General features: G+C 39.7%; 1 long non-coding RNA gene across 3 annotated transcripts; it reads left to right on the forward strand.

The window, feature by feature from the left end:
- Positions 1 to 302: 302 nt before the first annotated feature.
- On the forward strand, positions 303 to 5004 carry LOC127463416 (uncharacterized). Of its 3 annotated transcripts, XR_007900825.1 has the most exons (4): positions 303 to 405; positions 1605 to 1778; positions 1997 to 2495; positions 2596 to 5004. It is a non-coding gene; the product is annotated as an uncharacterized LOC127463416 (long non-coding RNA). The 3 variants fall into 3 exon arrangements; XR_007900823.1 differs by having other exon boundaries at positions 1997 to 5004; XR_007900824.1 differs by lacking the exon at positions 1997 to 2495 and having other exon boundaries at positions 3087 to 5004.
- Positions 5005 to 6374: the final 1370 nt, after the last annotated feature.

Genomic DNA, 6374 nt, shown 5'->3' on the forward strand with positions numbered 1-6374 from the left:
GTCTGCAGGCTTGATTAGAGCTGCTCATGTGAATTGTTCCAGCAGCAATCACTGAACTTTAGAACAGACTGCATAGCAAGAACAGAAATGTATTTTAAAAAGTTAAATTCCAGTATTCCCTGAAGGCTTCACAGTTTCATGTCTATTAAGGTTACTAGCTGTTAGGACAAGTCACGAATCCATGTGTGGTCTGGGAACTGCCAGTATTTTGATTATCCTCGGTATGACTGTGGCCCTGGGAGTCAAAGCATAGTGATATGAGCATCTATAAAAAGGAGCACTAAAGCTTGCTGCATACCACTGCAGCTGCCTGGAGAATCAGCATTACCCATGGAAATCTCTGCAGAAAAGTTTTTGTACTCGGCTACCATCCTCCACCTGCATCAGAAAAGAAGGCTCAAGGCTGTAAGTGACAATACTGGAAACAGCAGGGACAGAGAAATGATATGGTAGTGCCCTCAGTGTGAAAAACATGGCAAAATTGTATGTCAAAAGTGATATGGAAAAAATACTTGACCATTATTAGCAGCAAGGGTTCCTAAGACAGGGACAAGGGTGTCCTTAGAAAAAGGTCAGTAGCTATCACAGACTGGTAACCAAACGGTGTGGAACTGAGTAGACCGGGTTCTGTGGTTCATAGTGACCTGATGAATCTAGCTTAGGTCAGGCTGCAACTCTGTAAAATGTGTTTGTTATTTCAACTGACAAAACGAAGTATTTTCTAGATGGCTTTATTCTGTTTTATTTTCTCCTTATCTACTTGAATGATCATGAGGGGTATGCTGAAAGCCCTTTAAATCATGCTGATGATGTTTGCCTTATGAGTACAAGGCTTATAACTGAACTTTGAAATTTCCTAGGAAGAGATGACAGACAAGATTGGAGATTATTAACTCCTTACTTATCCCATCCCCTTTTTCTTTCTTATCCCCAATTGTAAAAGTATCATGCATAGCAAATTTAGTAGCTACAAGATCTACTGTTTAGAGATAGGGTTTAACCTGGCTAGGGTTCTCTGGCTGTCTGCTACAATTTCACATTTGGTCATAATTGAGAAAAGTGAACGCAAACCTTCTCTTGCCTTCACTTGCCTCTGCATTAGGACTCCTGCAAGGAGTCTTATTTCAGTTGTCTCAAGTATCTCGTTCTGTAAAGAACAGGCAGAGTTATGATTACAGGTATTTACATACAATAATTGCATGTAAATACATAGTGTTAGCTGTAAAGAACATTATCTATTTCACTTAATTGTCTCTATACAGGGTTTCTCTAAAAATCATGCATTAAGGAAAAATATCCTTAAAGTAACAACATGGTTTGGTGTAAGAAGGTATAGCTACCCAGTCAGGAACAGACATCCATTTCTCTCATGGAATAAGGCAAGAGTTTTCTGGGAGCACAGATTTTAAGTTTATATAATTAAATACTATTTTATAATGCATACATAAAGAAGTACTGAGTTTAAGTCAGATCAGCATATTCCCTTTCTATAAATTCCCAGCTTTGGAGTGCTGAACTCTGCAAAGGTAGTGTGCTCCCAGGGAGGTTGTTCTTCACCATAGCTTTCTGTGTATTTATTCCCTACGCATTTTTCAAACTCACAGACTGAAAGAAAAATAAGATTTGTGAAAACCTAAAACTGGGTTTAACAGCAAGAGCAGCTGAAGCTTCTTGGAACTGCAGGGTTACAGCAACAGCCATCAGTACAGACATGCCTCAGTATTTACATGGGATCAAGATATCGGCTGAAGTATCGTGTTTTTAAATTCCTTTGAGAGGTAAGAAACTTTGATTGCAACATCTAGGATCAAATTATGCCTTTCTTCTGGCTTATTTTGTCACGTTAGAGATTATATAATATGACTAATAGCAGAGGAAAAATATCATTCTCATTTTGTTTTCATTCGTAATGTCCCCCAAATACTAATGCTCTCACAAACAAATACATTGTCAAAATTGAAATAATTTAATTTAAATGTCCTTTTTCTTATTTCAGGTACTGCTGTCACTGTTCTATCTTGTCTCAAAGTAATCAAATAGAAGAGGGAAGTGTAACACTGAAAACCATCAGTAACATTTTGGTATTTCCATGGTTTACTGCATAATTAGTTACAAAAATAGTATGTTCTCTGCCAGCTGTTTGATTCTTTTTTCCATTTAAAGTGTAGCTCAGTTGTCAACAGTTCAGCAGCTTGTTTTTTTTCAACTGAGAAATTTTATTTTAGCTGTGTATGAATTTAAGAAAACCATAAAAGTTAATATACTGTAATTATTCATTGAACCATAGCAGTCATTGAGTGCAATAGTGTTCTACATTTGTGTTGCTTCTGCAACAGGTACCTTCTATTTCTGTGTTTTCTCATTTCTCCGCAACATATTTTTCATGAATTTTCTTCTCAGACAATCCAATTGTACCATTTTTATAATAATTTCCTTTTACATAATATCTTGTCACTGCCAGTCCTCCATGAGCAATTGCTTAATTTCCAAACACAGTCAAGTAAACTTTACAGCAATTATTATCTTTTCTGATCTATGCAAAGTATTTTTTATATGGTTGCAAAAGTGTTGTCTTATTAGATGTTGATGGAAAAGTGTTGATGAAAAATGGACTGTAGTCATAATCCACATGTAAATGCAAATTATCTCACCAAAATACATTAAGTAATAGTTAGAATTGACATTACAGTTTGCCTGCTGTGGACATACCCTGATTCTCTGCCCCACTCAGTTACGGTTTAGCCCATGTTATCTACATATGATGACACCATTTAGCATTCCAAAGAATGACTCTATAAGTAATTCCAGCTGCAATTCTCTTAAATATGCTGTTCTAGAAATCTCTATCGGACATAAGTTTTTGTATTTTGATGGCAGCAGTAGTGCCCTTTATAAAATTTGTTGAGAATTAGACTTTCAGAATTTAATGTTTCTTTATATGTGTGCTACAGATTAGGTTGTGTAAATGAATCACCTTTCAGCAGAGATAGCTCAGATTTGATCCCACAGAAGTCACTGGGATGGAGGAGGGAAGGGGCTGAGTGTTTGTCATGACTCTCCTAATAATTTTCAGTTCTTCGTTTCAGCCGGTCTGTCTTAGTCCCTGGGGTTCAAGCAGCTGTGGCAGTGCAGGATCAGAGGGAATGTATGGATCACTCAAGAAGAGATGATTCTCCTCCAGTGTGAAAAACTGTCACTCAGGCCTTCACCTAAGAAAAAAGGTGATTTCTCTCTGCAGCTCCAGTGCCCAGCTCTGAAACCAACCCAAGTCTCGGAACCTTCCAAGGCTCAGTAGGGAGTTACCAAGCCAGAAAAAAACCACTGCTGGGAAGCTCTAGCACTCCTCCTAGGCAGAAATATCCAGGAACCAGCTTGAAGCAACCAGCTGGCTCTCACAAAATATATTACATGTGGCTGTTCTGTCTCTCATATATCTTTGCTTGTGTTACAAAAAAATAGAAGTAGGGGCTGTATGTTAAAGCAGGCCAGATCATAAATGTGAAGGTATAGCCATAGTTTTACTCTGCAATTGAATAGTCTGGGAAAGTAAACAGAAGGAGCTGCAAGTAGAACAAAAGCAAGTTCAGCCTTCCATCCAGTAGAAAAAAACCTGCTGGTGTGTTGGATATTGTACAGAACACCTCAGAATTTCTCCCCTGCACATCATGGGATCAAATATACCTCACAGCTGAGTTGCAACTCTAGCACCTGTATGCAAACTGAGAATCAAATGGTCAGATACCAGGAAGAAGGATACCTTGCTGAGAACTTCCTCAGATTCACCCAGTGCTTCAGACAAAAAAAAAAAAAGAAAGAAAGAAAGAAAGAAAGAAAGAGGGCACTATTTCTTGGAATTCCTCTTCTAGGACTCAGCTTTCAAAGTGCACCATCAGTATTTGTCAGCATGACTGGGACTTACTCTTTGTGGAAAAACACCGGTGGCTCTTTTGATTGCACTGGATGTATTTGAGAGTACTGATGTGTGTTTACTACAGTGGGTGGTTAGCATTCACGGTGTTGTTTCTAGCACGGAACAAATGCCAGATTATCAAGGTATTTTATTTCCCACAGCAATGATAGTGTGTCCCTGACAATACCGTTCATATTCCCCCAGGGGAGAAAGTTAATGCTGCTCCTTGCAGTCAAGCTTATGTAGTGATAATAAACAGCACTTAAGAAACTCACAGTTGCTGTCAAGGGTCTTCACAAAGGGGTCATTTGTAATGAAACAAAAGACATATCTGGTGGACTGACTTCTGGAAAGAAAAAACAATTAGATAACACTTACATGAGAATCAGTGGCTGGTTTTAGCTCTTCAGTGGTCTGATTTGCTGCTCGAGCACCCTTCAGTACCTTTTATAAATACATCCCCCTGTGCAGTTATTGGCTTTTGCAACTTGCACTTCCTTGACCCACAAAGCTATCTTCAGTTGTCTGAGTACAGCCTGCATCTAACATTGCTCGCTAAACAATTTTGAAAACCAGTGGCGTAACATCAAATAGTATTCAAGAAATTGCAGCAGATGATTGCAAGGAGCAAAGCTGTGAGCACTGAAATATTGATAATAAGGAAATGCAAGATGCTTATCTTGTTACTTCCATTTTAGCACTTACCTTTAATAAAAATAAAAACCAAAGGCATCTTGGATCTCCTCCCTGAACAAACATACTTCAATACAGTAATTGAGTTGATAGCCTGTGCTATTAAAAATGGGTAAAAATAGTTTAGAAGAATGTGAGACAAAATCTGTCTTTGATGAGTGTGAGGAGAGATGAGGCAGAACACCACGGAGTTTCACTTCATCATGGTTTTTGCAGCTCTAATTTGAACATGGCTATTTTTAGAAGACTTGTACATATCAACAACACTAATGACTGCCAACAGAGACAACCATGTTCTTAGAGCCAGCGGCATCGTGTGCAGCTCTCGGGATTTAACTAAACCATGTTTTTGGCAAATAGTAATAAAAGTAATTAATTCTGTTTGTTTCCAACAAATTGAATTATGCTTTTATTTTACCTCTCTTTCCCTCTGGGAAATTAGTCCAGAGAGTAATTTAATGGCCTTTAGTTCTTACTATTTAATGTGGTGAATGGCTTTTCTACAAATTTCTGACTTTTGTGTGTGTGTATGTATGCGTGCATTTGTATGTTGTTGATGGAAGCCATGACTTTCCCATTGCCCTTATTTTATTGCTATTCTGTGATCCTTCTAACATTTTGGGAAGCGAAACAATCCCTACCAAGAAACTTGTCTGCCTCATTACTAAATGGTGAAAACAACACAGACCAAGACTGTAATCTCTGTCAGGGGACATGCAAACATGTTTGCTATACAAACCCACATTTGTAAGAGAGGCATCCTGAGTTGGCTCAGAATAAGGGAGCTATCGCAGGTCAATATTCCATGTGCCTTTGCCAAAGGCATCTTTCTTATCAGCATTTCTTATTAGCAAGCTGCTCACTCATAGATCTATCCACAGTGCCGAATGATAATATTCATAAGTGATAAAGCAACCTTATTAGAAAAGTTTCTGACTAGCTATGGTGGCTGGGGAATGCAAGTTGAATGGTAAGCAATGGGGAGTCAGAGAGAACACCTTGACCTATGCCTGCAGCAGAATAACAGCTAAAGAAATAATTGTGCAGGCATTATCAATGAATGTCAAAAGGGCCTTGAAGTAAATTGCAGAGGATTTGATTGCTGATCTCAGCAAAACACCATCTGGACCTTGTCAGCTGTGGAAAATGGAAAGAAAGAGCCAGAACCTACGAAATGCAGGGTATCCAGCTAGGCAAAGCTCTTTAGCTGTTGGTTTGTGCTTAGTGCCCTTTGCCAGCAGCATGCTCTTCTGAGCAGAAATCAAGATTTCCTGTTACCACTCAGCCTTTGCTGTGCATTTCTCCTGTACTGTAGGAAACCTCCACTCTTTTCCACCTCCACAGCTGCTTGTTTTTTCAGAGAGCGTCCCTGCAGCAGTCCTCAAGGCAGCTTCCACCATGGCATCAGCCCTGCAGCACTGGATGTTGTATGAGCAGAGGGAAACCCACGGGCAGATACACTCATGTATGTGTCCAGGTTCGGGGACAGTGGTGGCTGAGCAAAGGTAGGCTGGTATTTATAGGAGGTTTCGAAGCAGTGCATTACAGCACACGGCTCATCTGGTCATGAGGCCTGTAGAGACAATCATGAGGGCAGAGTCACCTTGTGCAAATATAACAGGCCTGTCTGTTATATTATGCAGAGGACCCGGCCCTCCTTACTGCCAGGTTCCTCCTGCAGCTGGGGTGGTAGCAGAGGAAAAAATCCCAAGGTATGGAGAGATGAATGGGTACTGCCCCGGAGTACAGGAGGGGTGAAAACATCCCGCTC

Source organism: Manacus candei, unplaced genomic scaffold (genome assembly GCF_025592945.1).
Source record: "Manacus candei isolate 608988 ecotype Guabito, Panama unplaced genomic scaffold, ASM2559294v1 h1tg000159l, whole genome shotgun sequence".
Classification (NCBI taxonomy): Eukaryota; Metazoa; Chordata; class Aves; order Passeriformes; family Pipridae; genus Manacus; species Manacus candei.